This window comes from Triticum dicoccoides, chromosome 2A, assembly GCF_002162155.2.
Source record: "Triticum dicoccoides isolate Atlit2015 ecotype Zavitan chromosome 2A, WEW_v2.0, whole genome shotgun sequence".
Taxonomy (NCBI): Eukaryota; Viridiplantae; Streptophyta; class Magnoliopsida; order Poales; family Poaceae; genus Triticum; species Triticum dicoccoides.
In genome coordinates this window covers 385453562-385476522 of record NC_041382.1, presented here as the reverse complement: position 1 = coordinate 385476522, position 22961 = coordinate 385453562, and positions in this window count along the sequence as shown.

Here is a 22961-nt window from a genome sequence, read left to right as displayed (position 1 = left end):
GTGCATATCATGTATGCATAGACCTGGCTCGGATGCCACTGTTGGGGAATGTAGCATACAATTTCAAAAAAAATCTTACGATCGCGCAATATCTATGTAGGAGATGCATAGCAACGAGAGGGGGAGAGTGTGTCCACGTACCCTCGTAGACCAAAAGTGGAAGCGTTTGACAACACGGTTGATGTTGTCGAACTTCTTCTTGTTCCGACCGATCAAGCACCGAATGTACGGCACCTCCGAGTTCTGCACACGTTCAGCTCAATGACGTCCCTCGAACTCTTGATCCAGCAAAGTCGAGGGAGAGTTTCGTCAGCACGACGGCTTGGTGATGGTGATGGTGAAGTGATCCGCGCAAGGCTTCGCCTAAGCACTACGAAGATATGACCGGATGTGTAAACTGTGGAGGGTGGCACCGCACATGGCTAACAATTGTTGGTGTATGTTCTAGCGGCCCCCCTTCATATGTATAGGTTGGAGGGAAGGAGAGGCAGCCAAGAGGGCGCCCCATGTAGGAGGAATCCTACTTGGGCTCCTCCCAATTCGGCCTCCCACCTTTCCTATTCCTATTCAGAGTAGGAAGGGAAGAGGGGGAAGGGGGAATCCTATTCCCTTTTTTATTTCCTCCTTCCGCTTTTCTACTTCAATTTGGCCAGCCCATATGGGAGAGTGTCGGTGTCAAAACCGGCCGATCTCGGGTAGGGGGTCCCAAACTGTGCGTGTGAGGATCAAAGGTAACAGGAGGCGGGGGACATGATGTTTACCAAGGTTCGGGCCCTCTTGATGGAGGTAAAACCCTATGTCCTGCTTGATTGACTTTGATGAGTATAGGGGTTACAAGAATTGAGCTACCTCGAGAGTGTAATGACTAAACCCTAGATGTCTAGCCTGTATGATTGTGATTGCCTCTACGGACTAAACCCTCCGGTTTATATAGACACCGGAGGGGCCTAGGGTTGTACAGAGTCGGTTTACAGAGAAAGGAATCTTCATATCCGAACGCCAAGCTTGCCTTCCACGCCAAGGAGAGTCCCATCCGGACACGGGGTAAAGTCTCCTATATTATATCTTCACAGCCCACCAGTCTGGCCCATGTCACATAGCCCAGATGCCCGGGGACCCCCTAATCCAGGACTCCCTCAATAGCCCCTGAACCAGGCTTCAATGATGTTTTTTCCGGCGCGCAGATTGTCTTCGGCATTGCAAGGCGGGTTCCTCCTACGAATACTCCAAAGTAGTTGATAAAAAGTACTATATCCGGCTCTGTACAATAGTTACAACCCTGAACCACAAGGGTAAATACTTAAACAAAAACAGGTCATGTCTTATTATCATCTCGAACCATTTTTTCAGCCTCCCGCTTCACGTTTTGAGATGCGGTCTTCATTGACACGTCTTGTCAAAGCAGAGATCATGTCCGCTTATTGCGGGATCCTCATCAATACGGTTTTGGGTAATCCAACTGTGCCGTTTAGCATGACCCCTTGGGAATAGGCGAGTTTTAAGGCTCATGGGGGGACACTTAGTATTCACTGCCTTTATAAGGAGATAAGGACCCATCTTTTTACCCCACGACTTCTTCCTCCTCAGCCCTTCTGTCCTCGAGCTCTAGCGCCCAAAATTCAACCCCTTCCATCCCCAGCTAACACTCTAGGCATGTCTGGATCTGGAGCGCATGGCAAGTGGATGGCCTCCTCCGTCACGGAGGAGAACATCACGGAACTCCGGGAAGCGGGTACTTGGCCAAAGAAATCACCCATCGGCTCCCTGCCAAGAAGCAAATCATCCCCACCCCAGAGCCCAATGAAAGGGTAGTATTCATCCCCCACTTTCTTCACAGGCTAGGGTTTCCACTCCACCCTTTCGTCCGCGGGCTCATGTTCTACTACGGGCTAGATTTCCATGATCTATCCCCAAATTCATTCCTCAACATCTCGGCTTTCATCATCGTGTGCGAGGCATTCCTTCGCATCCCCCACTTCGGCCTGTGCCTCAAGGTCTTCAATGTGAAGCCCAAAGTGGTCGAGGGTCAACACGCGGAGTGTGGCGGTGCCATGGTGAGCAAGCTCCCTAGTGTTACCTGGACCAAGGGGACCTTCGTAGAGACTGTGAAGGGATGGCAACAGGAGTGGTTCTACATCACCAAACCCCATGACACCACATGGGCCGCCACTCCCGAATTCAAATATGGTCCTCCAATGTGGCTTACAACATGGATCAAGAAGGGCCTGGACTGGGCGTCGTCTGATGAGGTGATGACGCTGCAGAAGCGGGTCCAAAGCATGATAGAGAAGAACACCAACCTTGCCAATGTGATCCAGGTGATGCTTTTTCGTCCGATCCTCCCATGCCAGCACCGGACTCTCCATATATGGGAGTTTGATCCGGCCAGTCCCCGAACCCTGCAGCGGTTCTTCGGCACAACGCATGAAGATATATGGAAGCTGCTTTTCAAGGCCCAGAAGTCATGGCCGAACACGACCGAAGACCTCGGCCTCAACCATGCTCACCAAGCCACTCCAATAAGTTTTTCAGATTTTCAAATATATCCTCAACTTGTAAATCAAAGAGCATACTAAGCCTTCCCCTTATTCTTCAGGGCTAGACCAAGAAGGCGGAGCGGATCCAGTGGCTGGCTCCACTGCCCAAGGACCCAGCTATTCCTCTTCTGACGAAGATGCTGGTTCCGGCACCGTACCAAGCGTCGGAGAAGAAGGCCAAGAAGAAGGGCAAGGAGGCTAGAACTGGCCTTTGCCATGAAGGTACTTCGGACATAACGTCCGAAGATACTGAAGCCCCCTCATCCCACGAGGGAGATGAAGACGAAGAGGAAGAGGAGGAGAACAATTCTCCTCCTAAGGGAGAAAAGAAGAAAAGGGGGCATCCACAGACTTAGAGGCAGAGGCGTCCAAGAAGGGGAAACTCTCCCTTCCAGACGATTCAGAATCGGATGTCGAAGCCGTCCCTGAGTGGAACCCTAGGCCGAAGCCCCTGGCCGAATCGTAAGTATTCAAAGATAATGTATATATCCGGCTCTTTATGAATTGTAGGATGACATATCATCTATGTTTTCAGTCCCGTAACCTCCCCCAACAATCATTATCTTCGGGGAATTCATTGGCGCCAGAGATGATGGAGAGCGAGTCGCCTCCACAAGCCTCCCCGCCACATGCCACATATGACACTAAGGTGTTATCCCAAAGGACCTCACCGGGCCAGGGAGAGGTGCGGGAGGCTGCTAAAATAGCACCAGAGGGCAATGCCTCGGCGGCCGAAAACATGGGAGGCGTAATCCCCATGGAAACTGGCGGCGGGGGCCTTGACCAGTCCGACCCCCAGCCGGATACCGTTCTGAAGTGCCACGCGGCTCCGGACCCGAGCGAACATCCCCCTTCAAGGGAAGGGGGAGTGTCGACTCCACCGGCGACCTCTATCAATTCGGAGGCACTGGATATCTTGAGGGAAGCACTTCAACGTGCTTCCATCATGGAAGAGCACCATACCCTGATGAGTGCGGTGGTTGAGAAGGTTCAGTCCGCAAAAAGTGGTCTGAACGAGGCTTTCACTAGCATGTTAACAGGTTTTGAGGTAAGTGATATAACATGCTTTAGCCGCTTTTCGTATTGGAAGGATATGCTTGTATATTGATAATAGCTCCTGAGACTCTATTTGGGTCTTGGAAAAAAGAGCCGGATAGAGGATAAAATAGTCACCGAAGATAACGCGTTCATCTATTTTGATAAACAAGCTTCACTATTGGCGGCTTCAGCTAAGGATACAGAAGTATCTGAACTCCAGCGGAAACTGAAGCTGGCTGACGATGAGATCGACGGTATCAACAAGCGGTTCGATTAGGCCCAGGGTATGCTTTTTGTTTTTTAAAGAGACCCCTTGACAAGCCTAAGTTATAATGTGAACTCAGAGTTTAAGCTCATGCGCCGTTAAGTAAATGGTTGTAGGCAACACGACCGAGGTCGAGGCCCTCAAGAATGTCCTTGCCGAAGCCAAGGAGAAGGCGAGGGCAAGCAAAATAGCCACGGAGAAAGCGGCTGCGGATGTAGAGGCTGAAAATGTTGCCCGCCTTCAGTATGAGGCGAGGGTGACCGAAGTAGAGTAGGCACTCAGGGAAGCCGCACTAAGTGTGAGTCCTTGGAGGAGAGCAAAAAGGCCCAGGCGGCTGAGCTCACCAAGGCTCTTCAAGCTACGAAGGAGGCTCGGTCCGAGTCCCGGGAGGCTCACGAGGAGATCAAGCAAGCCGGGCAGATATCGGCTAGTAAGCCTTTTCTTTTACAGAGTATATTCGGTGGTCGGAGATATGCTTTGCTAAATCAACTGTGGAGTGCTCCATATGCTTTTGCAGATCTCCCGAGGAGTGTTGCCGACGCCGCATAGTATTTCTGGGCCCAAGAAGGGAACGCGACGGAGAAGCTCTTGTGGTCGCAATACTTGGCACCGGAGCGGCCAGCGCTGCTGAATAATCAGATGATGCAGCTGGTAGAGCTGCATAGGATGTCCGGTTTGGCCATGAAGGACATCATAGTCCAGCTGTGGCTAGACGGACCCATTTCGAACAGCTACTTTGGCCTGGTCAAGCGACTCGGCGACGCCTTGCCCCGAATAGAGGCAGTGAAGTGCTCAGCATGCATTAAGGGCACACGGATGGCCTTTGCCCGTGTCAAGATGCACTGGGCGAAGATGAAGGCCGCTAGCATAGCTGTTGAAGGTCTGCTCGAGGACAAGGTCCAGCGCACGCCAGACCGGTACTTTGACAACGTCCTTGAGGGTGTCCGTTTGATAAAGGGCCAATGCTCGAAGGATATTATGTTCGAGTAAATTTATCCGAGCCACCTAGGCATTTGATGATAAACCGAGGCTTTTGTAATATATTTGTGCCTGTTATCTTGAATTACTTCTCCTCCTATGCGCCTATTTGTATCTTTGAGAGTTTGACAGGCGTCGGCTTCAGTCCCCATGTAACTAGTACGGGGGTGTTCGGGATAGCACATAACCACTCTTAACCCAACGTCTTGGTCCGTAAAGGAGGTGTTAGTGCGGCGGGCGAGGCAATTGGACTATGCGGCTTTATCACTCTCACTTAGCCATAGGAGTTTTACAATGGGGTTATAAGATAGCCCCTGGTGCGTATGCAGCTATCGAACTTAGATGGTTTTAGACGCATGTCTACACAAAGTCGGACCTTCGTGTAATACGAAAGAAATTGCTAGAGATTTAATAAGTCACCGAATCGCGGACCAGCTCTTGCCGCATCATGACAGTCAGTTTTCGGCTTTCTCTACCGAGGTGCTTGACCAGGCCAGTCGGAAACACAATCGCAGTAGTTCTCCCTTTACTACCTTAGCCAAAAAACAGAACATAAGGTGGCAAGCACAGGAGCCGGGCAACCCAACTATTGACCAAATACATGATTCGGAGCTGATGCATATAATGCAGTATTCAGGACGCCGAAGTATACTATGAGAGTGTTCGGACTTTCTATTGTTGAAGATATGTATATGGCTTAAATAGAGCCCCTGGCGATTTAAGTCGTACCAAGTTGTATATGCCAATTTCAACGTAAAGTGGGAAAAAGAGAAAAAAGGGGGCCAATGCCAAACAAGGCTTGGTGAATCTGTTTCCATTATAATCTGATTGGTACGTCAAAATGTATTTGTACAGAAGATGCAATAAGCATCGCGGCTATTTTACATGCCGGGAACAAGGGAAACCTGTATGCAGGTCCGGAATTTGAAAAGATGATCTAGAAGATCCTTTGGACATTCTGCCGCACATCTACGCCACTTTTCACCTTGGTTTAGGATACTTTGTGAGGATCGACAATCAATTATGTATAAGGGGCCTAAGAGGAGGCCCTTATTAGCTCCGGGAATTGATGTGGGTTGTAAAGAACCTGAAAAAATAAAACAAGAAGAAAAAGATGGAGCAATATATAGGTCCGAATAGGGTCAAGCCGTATCATGGACCCTATGTTTAGCATGGATCCGTCCTTGCCCATGGTATTTTTAACGCGTAATTATGTATGCGCGGTACGTATGCCGCTGTCAGACTGGGGGTTTTGCGGAGGCCGAATTGATAATCCAGCTCTATATGAGCCGGAGTGTCATTCTGCGGGGTAGACCAGACTCGTTTAACCGTGTCTAGGGGCTTGACTGCCAGTGTGGTATTCGTCCTAGCGAGGCCACCCTGCACCTCGGCCGCGAGGGCCGCGATATGCTCCTCTGTACAGAGGGAGCGCTCCGTGTTTCCATTGACTGCTATAATGCCACATGGTCCAGGCATTTTGAGCTTAAGATAAGCGTAGTGCGGGACTGCGTTGAAACGGGCGAAAGCAGTTCCTCCGAGTAGTGTGTGGTAGCCACTTCGGAACGGGACAATGTCAAAGATCAGGTCTTCGCTCCGCAAGTTATTTGGTGAGCCGAATACGACTTCCAGTGTTATGGATCCTGTGCAACATGCCTCTACGCCGGGTATTACCCCTTTAAAGGTGGTTTTAGTGTGCTTGATTCTTGATGGATCAATGCCCATTTTATGGACGGTGTCCTGATAGAGGAGATTGAGACTGCTGTCGCCGTCCATAAGGAATCGCGTGAGGTGGAATCCATCAATAATTGGATCGAGGACTATTGCAGCCGAACCCCCATGACGGATACTCATCAGATGGTCTCTGCGATCGAAGGTGATCAGGCAGGCTGACCATGGATTGAATTTCAGGGCGACTGGCTCCAAGGCATAGACGTCCCTTAACGCGCGCTTGCGCTTCCGCTTGGGGATATGAGTGACATAGATCATGTTCAGTGTTTTGACCTCGGGGGAAATTTCTTCTGTCCCCCTATGTTCTGTGGGAGAGGCTCTTCATCGTCGTCCTCGCTCGACGGCCCTTTCCCCTTGTGTTCAGCATTGAGCTTGCCAGCCTGTTTAAAGACCCAACAATTTCTGTTGGTGTGATTGGCAGGCTTATCGGGGGTGCCATGAATCTGGCAAGGCCGATCAAGTATTCTGTCCAAACTAGATGGACCATCTCTGTTTCCTTTGAATGGCTTCTTCCGCTGACTGGGTTTAGAGCCACTGAATCTGGCATTAACCGCCGTGTCTTCGGCATCTTGGTTGTTGTTTCGATGTTTGTGCTTGTTGCGTCGTGGCTTGCCATTGCCATCCTTGGCTTCGGAGGTGCCAGGGTCACTGGTGTTGTTGCTTCTACGAGCTAGCCAGCTATCTTCTCCTATGCAAAAACGGGTCATAAGTGCGGTAAGTGCTGCCATGGACTTCAGCTTTTCTTGGCCAAGGTATCGGGCGAGCCACTCATCTCGGACGCTGTGTTTAAAGGCCGTGAGGGATTTGGCGTCCGGACAATCGACAATTTGGTTCTTTTTAATTAAGAACCTGGTCCAGAGTTTTCGGGCTGATTCTCCGGGTTGCTGGACTATGTGACTAAGGTCATCGGCGTCTGGGGGCCGAACATAGGTACCTTGGAAGTTGTCTCTGAAGGCATCCTCCAAGTCTTCTCAGCTGCTGATAGAGTTCTCTAGGAGGCTATTTAGCCTGTGCCGAGATGGTCCCTTTAATTTGAGCGAGAGGTATTTGATGGAGTGGAGATCATCATCGCGTGCCATGTAGATATGGAGAAGAAAGTCTTCGATCCATAATGTGGGATCTGTCGTAGCATCGTATGATTCAATATTGACGGGTTTAAATCCTTCTGTGAACTGATGTTCCACTACTTCATCGGTGAAGCATTGGGGGTGTGCGGCGCCTCTGGACCGGGCGACATCGCAGCATAGTTCGGACGAAGGTCGTATGCGGTTTTCGTCCCGTGTGAGGTTGTACCTGTCACGCCCGGTCTGATGGCCATCCTCGCGCGTTGGAGCATGCCCCCTCGATCCGTAGATTGATCTTGTTAGACCGGCTCTATTGTCCAGGTCCTTGCGTAAGTCGTAGGTATAGCCCGGGGCCGCTGCCTCCCTGCCCCGATGGTGGGGTGGCGTGGGCTGGTGTTGGGCGTGAGTAGCCGGTCTTTCCCATCCACGTGGTGGTCGGTCGGGCTCGTCAGCAGTTTTGTGCTTTGGCGGTATTGGCTCAAGGGCCTCGTCATCGAATTGTGGTAGCAGCTTGCGCTTCGGGTAGCTCTTAGGTGGGCGTTCAAGGTCGTATTCCTCGGCTGCCAGGACATTAGTCCATCAGTCATTTAGTAAATCCTGATCCTCTTGAAGCTGCTGCTGCTTCTTTTTCAGGCTTCTTGTAGTTGCTATTAGCCTGCTCTTAAAGCCCTCTTGCTCGAGGGGCTCCTCTGGCATGATAAAGTCATCGTCGCCGAGGCTCACATCCTCTTCGGAGATCAATAGATAGTTACTATCCTCCGAGTCTTCGTTCCTGATTGGATCATCGGGGTTAACTTGCCCATACTCTCAATCATCATGTTCGGATGTTGGCTCGACAGGGGCATCGGGGTCTTCGGCGTTCTCCGGAGTGTTATTGTCTTTGGTGCCGGTATTACTGTCTTTTTCGCGACGCAATTTTGAGCGGCGCTGCTAACGTCGATGCTTTGGAGGTGCTTCGGCAGGCTTGTCCTCAACCGGATCCTTCTTGCCGCCATCGTCATCCTCTTTGGGTGTATCCACCATGTATACGTCGTATGTGCAGGTGGTCGTCCAACATCCAGCAAACGGAAGGTCTTGGCCTTGATCGTCTCCGACATCGTCGTCCATACCGTCGATGTCTTCGGAGGCATAGTCGAGCATGTCGGTTAGATCTTTGACAGTGGCTATGAAGTGGGTGGTGGGTGGGACGTAAAATTTCCCGCTCTCAGCCCCTAGTCCGGCTTGGCGTGATTTGGAAGCGATTCCTCTGTAATAGCGAGGGATCGCATTAAGTCTAGAGCCTTGTTTAAGATCGAGGGTTCGGATTTGGAGCCCAGGGGCGAGTCCGACTTTTCTGAGTTTGCCGCAGATACAATCGCCTTCGGATTTGTGGCAGTGCGATTTGCAGTGGAGAGTCTGGTGGGCTCCAAACTCCCATCTTCGGACCTGGTAGCCTTCCCGGGATCTGAGGCTAGAGCGGTGGTTTGGGCCGTGAACCCTTCGAAGATCAAATCTCCTCGAATATCATCGACATAATTCAGATTCCCAAAACTAACCTGATGAGGCGTAACTGTCGATCTGCTCGAGGTGGCCAATCGAGTCGGCACGCAGAACGAAGACGCTGAATACAAAGATTTGACCGGGGAGGAAAACTTCCGTGGAAACGACATCGTTGAAGATGATCGAAGTAGCCATCGAGCCTTCTTCTAACAACATAGTGCAACTCTCAATGAAAGCACCAATGTCGGTGTCAAAACTGGACGACTCGGGTCGGGGGTCCCGAACTGTGCGTCTGAGGATCGAAGGTAACATGAGGCGGGGGACACGATGTTTACCCAGGGTTGGGCCCTCCTGATGGAGGTAAAAGCCTACGTCCTGCTTGATTGACTTTGATGAGTACAGGGGTTACAAGAGTTGATCTACCTCAAGATCGTAATGACTAAACCTTAGATGTCTAGCCTGTATGATTGTGATTGCCTCTACGGACTAAACCCTCCGGTTTATACAGAGAAAGGAATCTTCGTATCCGAACACCAAGCTTGCCTTCCACACCAAGGACAGTCCCATCCAGACATGGGGGAAAGTCTCCTATCTTGTATCTTCACGGCCTACCAGTCCGACCCATGTCACATAGCCCGGACGACCAGGGACCCCTAATCTAGGACTCCCTCAGAGGGGCGCACCAGACCCTTAGGGGCTGGTATGTCTCCTTCTTGGCCCATTAGTCCCATGTAGTTGCCGGGGGGATGCCCGGAACCCCTTCCGGTGACCCGATATGCACCCGGTACCCCCGGAACACTTCCGGTGTCCAAATATCATTGTCCAATATATGAATACTTTCCTCTCGACCATTTCGAGACTCATCATCATGTCCGTGATCTCATTCGGGACTCCGAACAACATTCAGTCACCAAATCACATAACTCATATAATACAAAATCATCATCGAACGCTAAGCGTGCGGACCCTACGGGTTCGAGAACTATATTGACATGACCGAGACACCTCTCCGGTCAATAAACAACAGCAGAACCTGGATGCTCATATTGGTTCCCGCATATTCTACGAAGATCTTTATCGGTCATACCGTAATGACAACATAAGTTATTCCCTTTGTCATCAGTATGTTACTTGCCCAAGATTCGATCGTCGGTATCTTCATACCTAGTTTAATCTCGTTGCCGGCAAGTCTCTTTACTTGTTCCGTAATACATCATCCTGCAACTAACTCATTAGTCACATTGCTTGCAAGGCTTATTATGATGTGTATTACCGAGAGGGCCCAGAGATAACTCTTTGATACTCGGAGTGACAAATCCTAATATCGATCTATGCCAACCCAACAAACACCTTCGGAGATACCTGCAGAGCATCTTTATAATCACCCAGTTACGTTGTGGCATTTGATAGCACACAAGGTATTCCTTCGGTATCCGAGAGTTGCATAATGTCATAGTCGAAGGAATATGTATTTGACATGAAGAAAGCAATAGCAATAAAACTGAACGATCAACATGCTAAGCTAACGGATGTGTCTTGTCCATCACATCATTCTCCTAATGAAGTAATCCCATTTATCAAATGACAACACATGTCTATGGTTAGGAAACTTAACCATCTTTGATTAACGAGCTAGTATAGTAGATGCTTACTAGGGACGCGGTGTATTGTCTATGTATTCACACATGTATTAAGTTTCCGGTTAATATAATTCTAGCATGAATAATAAAAATTTATCATGATATAAGGAAATATAAAATAACAACTTTTTTATTACCTCTAGGGTATATTTCCTTCACCTAGAACACATAACAACAATCGTTAGCCATGTGTGGCGCCCCCCTCCATTTTTTACACCCTCGGTCATAGTTTTGCGGTGCTTAGGCGAATCCCTGCGAGAATCACTTCACCATCACCGTCACCATGCCGTCGTGCTGATGGAACTCATCTACTTCCTCGACACCTTGCTGGATCAATAAGGCAAGGGATGTCATCGCGTTGAACGGGTGCAGAACTCGGAGGTGACGTACGTTTGCTGCTTGATCGATTGAAGCTAGAAGAAGTTCGACTACATCAACCGCGTTGTCAAACGCTTCCTCTTTCGGTCTATGAGGGTACATGGACACACTTTTCCGCTCTCGTGGCTATGCATCTCCTAGATAGATCTTGCGTGAGCGTAGGAAATTTTTTGAAATTGCATGCTACGTTTCCCAACATTGGTATCAGAGCCAGGTTTATGCATAGATGATATGCATGAGTAGAACGCAAAGAGTTGTGGGCGGTGATCATCATACTGCTTACCCACAAATGTCTTATTTTGATTCGGCGGTCTTGTTGGATGATGCAACCCGAACCAACCTTACATGACCACGTTCATGAGAGCGGTTCCACCGACATACATGGAACTAGTTTTGCATAAAGGTGGCTAGCGAGTGTCTGTTTCTCCTACTTTATTGAATCGAATTTGACTACGGCTGGTCCTTGTTGAAGGTTAAAACAACAAACTTGATAAATCACCGTTGTGGTTTTGATGCGTAGGTAAGAACGGTTCTTGCTAGAAGCCCGTAGCTGCCACGTAAATCTTGCAACAACAAAGTAGAGGACGTCTAACTTGTTTTTGCAGGGCATGTTGTGATGTGATATGGTCAAGAGATGATGTGATAAAAGTTATTGTATGAGATAATCATGTTTTGTAAGAAATCTAACAACCGGCAGGAGCCTTATGGTTGTCTCTTTACTATATGAAATGCAAACGCCATGTAATTGCTTTACTTTATCACTATGCATTAGCGATAGTTGTAGAAGCAATAGTTGGCGAGACAACCACGACGCTACGATGGAGATCGAGGTGTCGAGCCGGTGACGATGTGTTAGCGATAGTTGTAGAAGCAATAGTTGGCGAGACGACCACGACGCTATGATGGAGATTGAGGTGTCGAGCCAGTGATGATGCTTTGGAGATGGAGATCAAAAGCACAAGATGATGATGGCCATATCATGCCACATATTTTGATTGCATGTGATGTTTATCTTTTATGCATCTTATTTTGCTTAGTACGGCAGTAGCATTATAAGATGATCCCTTAACTAAAATTTCAAGGTATAAGTGTTCTCCCCGAGTATGCACCATTGCGACAGTTCATCGTGTTGAGACACCACGTGATGATCAGGTGTGATAGACTCTACATTCACATACAACGGGTGCAAGACAGTTTTGCACATGCGGAATACTCAGGTTAAACTTGACGAGCTTGGAATGTACAGATGATAACCCACAAATATAGGGGATCGCAACATTTTTCGAGGGTAGATATTCAACCCAAATTTATTGATTCGACACAAAGCGAGCCAAAGAATATTCTCAAGTATTAACAGTTGAGTTGTTAATTCAACCGCACCTGAAAGAGTTAATATTTGCAGCAAAGTATTTTGTAGCAAAGTAATATGGAAGTATCGGTAACGATGCCAAAGGTAATATTAATAGTTTTTGTAGTGATTGTAACAGTGGCAATGGAAAGTAACTAAGCAAAGATCAATATGTGAAAAGCTCATAGGCATTGGATCAGTGATGGATAATTATGTCGGATGCGATCCCTCATGCAATAGTTATAACATAGGGTGACACAGAACTAGCTCTAGTTCATCAATGTAATGTAGGCATGTATTCTGAACGTAGTCATACATGCTTATTGAAAAGAACTTGCATGACATCTTTTGTCCTACCCTCTCGTGGCAGCGGGGTCCTATTGGAAACAAAAGGATATTAAGGCCACCTTTTAATAGAGTACCGGACCAAGCATTAACACTTAGTGAATACATGAACTCCTCAAACTACGGTCATCACCGGTAAGTGTCCCGATTATTGTCACTTCGGGGTTAACGGATCATAACACATAATAGGTGACTATAGACTTGCAAGATAGGATCAAGAACTCACATATATTCATGAAAACATAATAGGTTCAGATGTGAAATCATGGCACTCGGTCCCTATTGACAAGCATTAAGCATAGCAAAGTCATAGCAACATCAATCTCAGAACATAATGGATACAAGGGATCAAACCCTAACAAAACTAACTCGATTACATGATAAATCTCATCCAACCCATCACCGTCTAGCAAGCCTACGATGGAATTACTCACGCACGATGGTGAGCATCATGAAATTGGTGATGGAGGAAGGTTGATGATGACGATGGCGGCGGATTCCCCTCTCCGGAGCCCCGAACGGAGTCCAGATCAGCCCTCCCGAGTAAGATTAGGGCTTGGCGGCAGCTTCGTATCATAAAATGCGATGAATCCTTCTCTCTGATTTTTTCTCCCCGAACGTGAATATATAGAGTCAGAGTTGAAGTCGGTGGAGCCTCAGGGGGCCCACGAGATAGGGGCGCCCAAGGGGGTGGGCGCCCCCCTCCCTCGTGGACAGGGTGTGGCCCCCCTGGCATTGATTCTTTTGCCTGTATTTTTTATATATTCCAAAAAAATATTCTCCATGAAGATTCAGGTCATTCCGAGAACTTTTATTTCTGCACAAAAATAACACCATGGCAATTCTGCTGAAAACAACATCAGTCTGGGTTAATTCCATTCAAATCATGCAAGTTAGAGTCCAAAACAAGGTCAAAAGTGTTTTTAAAAGTAGATACAATGGAGATGTATCAACTCCCCCAAGCTTAAACCTTTGCTTGTCCTTAAGCAATTCAGTTGACAAACTGAAAGTCATAAAGAAAAACTTTTACAAACTCGGTTTGATCTTGTTGTTGTAAATATGTAAAGCCAACATTCAAGTTTTCGGCAAAGATTATGAACTAACCATATTCACAATAACATTTAGGTCTCATGTTTACTCATATCAATGGCATAATCAACTAGCGAGCAATAATAATAAATCTCGGATGACAACACTTTCTCAAAACAATCATAATATGATATAACAAGATGGTATCTCACTAGCCCTTTCTGAGAATGCAAAACATAAATGCAGAGCACCTCTGAAGATCAAGGACTGACTAAACATTGTAATTCATGGTAAAGGAGATCCAGTCATACTCAATGTAAACTAATAGTAATGCATGCAAATGACAGTGGTGCTCTCCAACTGGTGCTTTTTAATAAGAGGATGGTGAATCAACATAAAAGTAAATAGATAGGCCCTTCTCAGAGTGAAGCAGGGATTTGTAGAGGTGCCAGAGCTCGATTTTGAAATAGAGATAAATAATATTTTGAGTGGTATACTTTCATTGTCAACATAACAACCGACAGATCTCGATATCTTCCATGCTACACACATTATAGGCGGTTCCCAAACAGAATAGTAAAGTTTATACTCCCCCTACCACCAACAAACACCAATCCATGGCTTGTCCGAAACAACGCGTGCCTCCAACTAACAAAAATCATGGGGAGTTTTGTTTGCAATTAGTTTGATTTGGTTAGAGCATGGGACTGGGCACCCGGTTACCGACCATTTTCTCGTGAGTGAGGAGCGGTGTCCACTCCTCTTGAGAATAACCCGCTTAGCATGGAAGATATAGACATCCCTAGTTGATACATGAGCTATTCGAGCATACAAACCAGAATTTCATTTGAAGTTTTAGATTTTGGCACATACAAATTTACTTGGAACGGCAGGTAGATACCGCATATAGGAAGGTATGGTGGACTCATATGGAATAACTTTGGGGTTTATGGAAGTGGATGCACAAGCAGTATTCCCGCTTCGTACAAGTGAAGGATAGAAAGAGACTGAGAAGCGACCAGCTAGAGAGCGACAACAGTCATGAACATGCATTAAAATTAATCAACACTGAATGCAAGCATGAGTAGGATATAATTCACCATGAACATAAATATCGTGGAGGCTATGTTGATTTTGTTTCAACTACATGCGTGAACATGTGCCAAGTCAAGCCACTCAAATCGTTCAAAGGAGGATACCACCCTATCATACCACATCACAACCATTTTAATAGCATGTTGGCACACAAGGTAATCCATTATAAACTCATACCTAATTAAGCATGGCATGAGCAACTATAATCTCTAATTGTCATTGCAAACATGTTTCAGTCATAATAGGCTGAATCAGGAACGATGAACTGATCATATTTACAAAAAGAAGATAGGTCGAGTTCATACCAGTTTTTCTCATCTCAATCAGTTCATCATATATCGTCATTATTGCCTTTCACTTGCATGACCGAATGGTGTGGATAATAATAGTGCACGTGCATTGCACTAAGCTGGAATCTGCAAGCATTTAATACCCATGAGAAGACAAGGTAATACGGGCTCTTTGTTAGATCAACAATAATGCATATGAGAGCCACTCAACATTTTCATCATGGTCTTCTCCTCTCAACCCCCAAAGAAAATAAAGGAAATAAAACTATTTACACGGGAAAGCTCCGAACAAGCAAAAGAAGAACGAGAAATCTTTTTGGGTTTTCTTTTTAATTTACTACTACAAGCATGGAAAGTAAACTAGCTAAAAGCTAGAACTAATTTTTTTGGTTTGTCTTAAGGTTTTTCAAACACACAAGAAGAATGCTGGAAAAGAAAATTAAACTAGCATGGATCTTAAAGTGAAAAAGTATGAGCACCGATAACTGGCATGAGTGTGTGAACATGAATGTAATGTCGGTGAGGAATACATACTCCCCCAAGCTTAGGCTTTTGGCCTAAGTTGGTCTATGGCCATGGCTGGCCTGGCGGATATCTGAAGTTGTAACTAGGGTCGTACTGAGATGCAACGGCTATTGCCTCACGAGCTCCAGCTTGGAGGCGAGCTGCCTCCATCCTCCTCTCATACTCGTTTGCCTCCTCCTTGGTTATAACGTATCTCCCTTTTGCCTGAAAGTCAAAGAAAGCAGGAGCAGGGAGAGCAACATGGACAGTGCGACGTCTGTCAAAGATTAGTCGGTATTGGAGGAACTGTTCATTCCTCTCAACAAACTGATGACGAATCATAGCATTATAATCTAGATAAGCAGGAGTCAATTCAATATCATTCTCATGTATGGGTATCTCAAGAAAATTAGCTACACGAGTTGCATAAATTCCACCAAACAAGTCTCCACTTAAACTATTAAGATGCAACCTACGTGCAACAATAGCCCCCAAGTTATATTGTTTATCACCCAATACCGCACTCTTGAGGACACTAAGATCTAGAACGCACATGTGACAAGCCTCATCTTTACCAATAATGCATCTACCCACAAAGAGAGCAAAATAATGTATGGAAGGAAAATGAATGCTCCCTATGGTAGCTTGTGTGATTTTCCTTGATTCCCCCACAGTAATACTAGCAAGAAAGTCTTTATATTCATATTTGCGAGGTTCACTAAGATTTCCCCAGTGTGGGAGTTTACAAGCAGTACTAAAATCTTCTAGGTCCATGGTACATGATTTATCATAAAGATCAAATAGGATAGTGTGAGAATTGCGTGAGGATGTAAATTTAAACCTTCTCACAAATGAATCAGTTAGATATCGGTATTGCGGGCACTTATATGACACGAAGCCCTCAAGATCAGCGTTACACACATACACGTAAAATTCTTCCTTGATGCCTACACGGATCATAAAGTCTTCTGACGGCCATTCAGAAGGCCGCACTTGAGCTTCTCTTGGTAGTTAATAGTCCGGCTAACGTACAGCGAGCCTAGGTGCCTGCTTTCTTGAGGAACCACCTTGGTACATTTTCCTAAACATATTCTTCCTTTGAAAAATTTCTAAAATTTTTAGTGACTCAAAATAAAAGTGAACCAAACTCAACAAAATATATAGCAACTACTCCTACAAGTGCTTAGGGGCCATATCATGCATTAAAACTACTTTTGACCACATAAATTTGACATGCAAGCTCAAGAACAGGGTCACCTAAGCAGCAAAAATTTGCAATAAATAAAGCACTAGAACAAAAGCGAATTGGACCATTGGAGGAGTCACATACTGAAGAACAATCCCCCAAAGTAGTTTTGTGAATGGAGCTTTGAGCAAGGAGATCGAAAATGGCAGCAAGATGAGCTAGAACTCGGGTTTGAGCTGGTGGAGGATTTTTTCTAGAGGAAGAAGAAGTGTGTGGGTGCGAGAATAAGTGGAGGGGCCCACGTGGGGTCCACGAGGCAGGGGGTGCACCCTAGGGGGTGGGCGCGCCCTCCACCCTCATGGGCATATGGTAGGTCCCCCTGGTGTGTTCTCAGTGCCAATAATTCTTAAATATTCTAGAAATAATCATATAAAATTTTCAGGACATTTGGATAACTTTTATTTTCGGGGTATTTTTTATTGCAAGGAAAGTTCAGAAAACAGACGGAAAGTACTATTTTTGCTTTATTTAAACTAAATAACGGAAAGTAAAAATAGGGTACAGAGAGTTGTGCTTTCTAAATTCATCCATCTCATGCTCATCAAAAGGAATCCACTAACAAGGTTGATCAAGTCTTGTTAACAGACTCTTTCCGAATCGCATGCAACCGGAGAATTTCCGAATAACACTACGTTACCTCAACGGGGATATGCACATCCCCAACAATAAGAATATCATATTTCTTCTTGACAGTAGGAAGAGGGAATTCAAAACCTCCAATAGTAAACGTTGAAATTTTTCCAATAGAATTGATACTGTGGAATTGAGGTTGTTTCCTCGGAAAGTGTACCGTATGCTCATTACCATTAACATTAAAAAGTGACATTGCCTTTGTTGCAATCAATAACAGCCCCTGCGGTATTCAAAAAGGGTCTACCAAGGGTAATAGACATACTATCGTCCTCGGGAATATCAAGAATAACAAAGTCCGTTAAAATAGTGACGTTTGCAACCACAACAGGCACATCCTCACAGATACCGATAGGAATAGCAGTTGATTTATCGGCCATTTGCAAAGACATTTCAGTAGGTGTCAACTTATTCAAATCAAGTCTACGATATAAAGAGAGAGGCATAACACTAACACCGGCTCCAAGATCACATTAAGCAGTTTTAACATAGTTTCTTTTAATGGAGCATGGTATAGTTGGTACTCCTGGATCTCCAAGTTTCTTTGGTATTCCACCCTTAAAGGTATAATTAGCAAGCATGGTGGAAATTTCAGCTTCCGGTATCTTTCTTTTATTTGTAGCAATATCTTTCATATACTTAGCATGAGGATTCATTTTAAGCATATCAGTCAAAGGCATACGCAAAAATATAGGTCTAATCATTTCAGCAAAGCACTCAAAATCCTCATCATCCTTTTTTGGATGGTTTAGGAGGAAAAGGCATGGGTTTCGGAACCCATGGTTCTCTTTCTTTACTGTGCTTCCTAGCAACGAAGTCTCTCTTATGATAACGTTGATTCTTTGATTGTGGGTTATCAAGATCAACAGCAGGTTCAATCTCTACATCGTTGTCATTGCTAGGTTGAGCATCAACATGAACATCATTATTAACATTATCACTAGGTTCATGTTCATTACCAGATTGTGTTTCAGCATCAGAAATAGAAATATCATTGGGATTCTCAGGTGTGTCAACAACAGGTTCACTAGAAGCATGCCAAGTCCTATCATTTTGCTTTTTCTTCTTCTTAGAAGAACTATGTGCATCGACATCAGTTCTCTCAGAATCTTGCTCAATTCTCTTAGGGTGGCCCTCAGGATACAAAGGCTCCTGAGTCATTTTACCCCCTCTAGTCACAACTCTAACAACATTTTCATTTTTCTTATTATTTAATTCATTGAGCAAATCATTCTGAGCTTTAAGTACTTGTTCTACTTGAGTGGTAACTGAGGGAGTCCTGGATTAGGGGGTCCTCGGATAGCCGGACTATATACTTTGGCCGGACTGTTGGACTATGAAGATACAAGATTGAAGACTTCGTCCCGTGTCCGGATGGGACTCTCCTTTGCGTGGAAGGCAAGCTTGGTGATTCGGATATGTAGATCTCCTCCCTTGTAACCGACTCTGTGTAAACCTAGCCCCCTCCAGTGTCTATATAAACCGGAGGGTTTAGTCCATAGGACAACAACAATCATACCATAGGCTAGCTTCTAGGGTTTAGCCTCTCCGATCTCGTGGTAGATCTACTCTTGTAATACTCATATCATCAAGATCAATCAAGCAGGAAGTAGGGTATTACCTCCATCGTGAGGGCCCAAACCTGGGTAAACATTGTGTCCCCTGCCTCCTGTTACCATCCGCCTTAGACGCACAGTTCGGGACCCCCTACCTGAGATCCGCCGGTTTTGACACCGACATTGGTGCTTTCATTGAGAGTTCCAATGTGTTGTCATCATAAGGCTTGATGGCTCCTTCAATCATCGGCAACGATGCAATCGAGGGTGAGGTTTTCCTCCCTACACAGATATTCGTATTCGGCGGCTTCGTACTGCGGGCCAACTCGCTCGGCCATCTGGAGCAGATCGAGAGCTACGCCCCTGGCCATCAGGTCAGGTTTGGAAGCTTGAACTATACCGCCGACATCCGCGGAGACTTGATCTTCAATGGATTCGAACCCATGTCAGGTACGCCGCATAGTCAAGATGAGCATGATTTAGCTCTGCCGTCGGACAGTGTTCGGGAGATCACACCTGCAACTACTGCGGTCCTCAATCAGGAATAGATCGCACCATCCGAGGATGCGTCGATGGACCCCGCCACGGAGGCCGCACACTCAGCGGCGATAGAGCCGAATACTAACTTCACCTCCTTTGAGACTTGTGTTGCCTGACACTTGGATTCGTCCCCGGCCACAGACTCCAAACTGCTCGCGTCCGTGCCCATCCAATCTGATTGGGCACCGATCATGGAGTTCACCTCTGCGGATATCTTTCAGCACTCGCCCCTAGGCTACATGCTAAACTCATTACGGTCTCTCTGCTTGTCACGAGACCCTTGGCCGAACTATGTCCGACTCGAGTGGGAAGCGGACGGCGAAGAAATTCGTTCCCCACCCACCAACCACTTAGTAGCCACTGTCGACGACCTAACCGACATGCTTGACTTCGACTCCAAAGACATCGACGGTATGGACGACGATGCGGGAGAAGAACAGGAACCACCGCCCATAGGGTGCTGGACTGCCACCTCATCATATGATATATACATGGTGGACACCCCCAAAGAAAGCGATGGCAATAAGCCAACGGAGGATAATCCCCTCGAGAAGCAATCCAAGAACGGGCATCATCGGCGCCGCTCTAAGCCCCGCCATAGCAAAAACAGCGATGCCGGCACATGAGACAATAACGCTGCAAATAGTGCCGAAGACGAAGACAATCCCCTCGAGCCAGGCTTTGAGCAGGAGGATGGGCAAGCCAGCCCTAAGGAACAGGTAGCAGACGGAGAATCAGAGGATGACAATTACATGCCTCTCTCCGAAGATGAGGTGAGCCACGGCAACGAAGAATTTATCGTGCCTGAGGATCCCGTCGAACAGGAGTGCTTCAAGCGCCGGCTTATTGCCACAGCAAAAAGCCTGAAGAAAAAGTAACAACAGCTTCAAGTTGAGCAAGATCTGCTATCGGATAGATGGACTGAGGTCCTGGCAGCCGAGGAACACAAATTCGAGCACCCAGTCAAAAGTTTCCCAAAGCGCAGGTTGCTACCCCAACTTGAAGAGGAAGCATTAAAGCCTGCGCTTCCAGCGTATGATGCGGCAGACCGGCCACCTTGTGGCTGGGACAAAGCGGCATACAAGCCTGAAGTCCAGCCCGCACCCTGTCACCAGTCAAACAAAAATAGCAAGGCCCGAGGTAACACGCAGGACCTGCGAGAGGTATTGGAAAACAAAGCAGGACACAAAAGATTGATCTTCAGATCACGAGGGCGCGCCCCAACACATGACGACGACCGTCATGTCGGATATACCAAAACCAAATCCGGTCGGGCCGAACACAGCAGACAAGACTCGTATGAACTGCGTCGTGACATAGCACGGCATAGAGGCGCCGCACACCCCCTATGCTTGACTGATGAAGTAATGGATCATGAATTACCAGAAGGGTTTAAACCCGTGAATATTGAATCATACGATGGTACTACTGACCCCGCGGTATGGATAGATGATTTCTTCCTCCACATTCACATGGCCCGCGGGGATGATCTACACGCCATCAAGTACCTCCCATTAAAACTCAAAGGACCAGCTCGGCATCGGCTAAATAGCTTGCCAGCAAACTCCATCGGAAGTTGGGAGAACCTGGCAAACGCATTCCTAGACAACTTCCAGGGCACTTATGTGCGACCACCGGATGCTCATGATTAAGTCACATAACCCAACAGCCCGGAGAGTCAGCCAGGAAATTTTGGACTCGGTTCCTAACCAAAAAGAACCAAATTGTGGACTGTCCGGATGCCGAAGCCCTAGCAGCCTTTAAGCATAACATCCGTGACGAGTGGCTCGCCAGACATCTCGGCCAAGAGAAGCCAAAGTCCATGGCAGCCCTCACAACACTCATGACACGCTTCTGCGCGGGCGAGGATAGCTGGTTGGCCCGTAGCAACAACACATCAAGCAACCCTGGCACATCGGAGGCCAAAGAAAGCAACAGCAAGCCACGTCGCAACAGATACAAGCGCCGCAGCAACGGCGATAACGCCTAAGACACGACAGTCAATGTCGAATTCGGTGGCTCTAAATCCCGTCAATGAAAAAAGCCGTTCAAAAGAAACAATCCGGGCCCGTTTAGTTTGGACCGCATACTCGACCGCTCGTGTCAAATTCACGGCACCCCCGATAAGCCAGCCAACCACACCAACAGAGAATTCTGGGTGTTCAAATAGGCCGGCAAGTTGAATGCCGAAATCAAGGAAAAGGGGCTGCATAGCGACGAGGAGGAGGAGCCCTGGCCGCCGAACATAGGAGGACAGAAGAAATTTCCTCCCCAAGTGAAAACGGTGAACATGATATACGCAACCCATATCCCCAAGCGGGAACGGAAGCGTGCACTCAGGGACGTCTACGCGATGGAGCCAGTCGCCCCAAAGTTCAACCCATGGTCTTCTTGTCCGATCACTTTTGATCACAGGGACCACCTCACTAGTATCCTTCATGGTGGTTCTGCCGCATTGGTCCTTGATCCTATCATTGACGGATTCCACCTCACTCGAGTCCTTATGGACGGTGGCAGCAGCCTGAACCTGCTTTATCAGGATACGGTGCGCAAAATGGGTATAGACCCCTTGAGGATCAAACCCACAAAAACCACCTTCAAAGCTGTCATACCAGGTGTAGAGGCCTGTTGCACAGGCTCAATCACACTGAAAGGGGTCTTCGGCTCTCCAGATGACTTCCAAAGCGAAGAGTTAATCTTTGATATCGTCCCCTTCCGCAGTGGCTATCACGCACTACTCGGACGAACCACATTCGCTCGATTCAATGCGGTACTACATTATGCATACCTCAAGCTCAAAATGCCAGGACCTCGCGGGGTTATAACAGTTAATGGAAACACATAACACTCGCTCCGCACGGAGGAGCACACTACGGCCCTTGCAGTAGAAGTGCAAAGCAGCCTTCTGAGGCAAACCGCCAATTCAGCGACAAGGTCCACAGACACATTCAAGCGAGTCCGGAATAACCTGCAACAGGATCACCAGGCGCGTTCAGAGCTCTCCTAGCAATTCGTCCTCCGTCCTAGTCCCAGTCAAGCGACGAAATTTACGCCGCGCGTACATAACTACGCACTAAATATACCATGGGTATAGGCAGAGGCACGGCTATGGCACGTCCCACTTAGCGGTTCAACCGCCTCAAGACCAATATATCTTTATCACTTTCTTCCTTTTAGGACCCTATTCTCTGGAGGCCCTCTCCGATAGCTAGATCGTTGGACCCATCACGGGAGGGAAGAACCAAGGGAGCAAGAAGCTTTGGCGTACAAG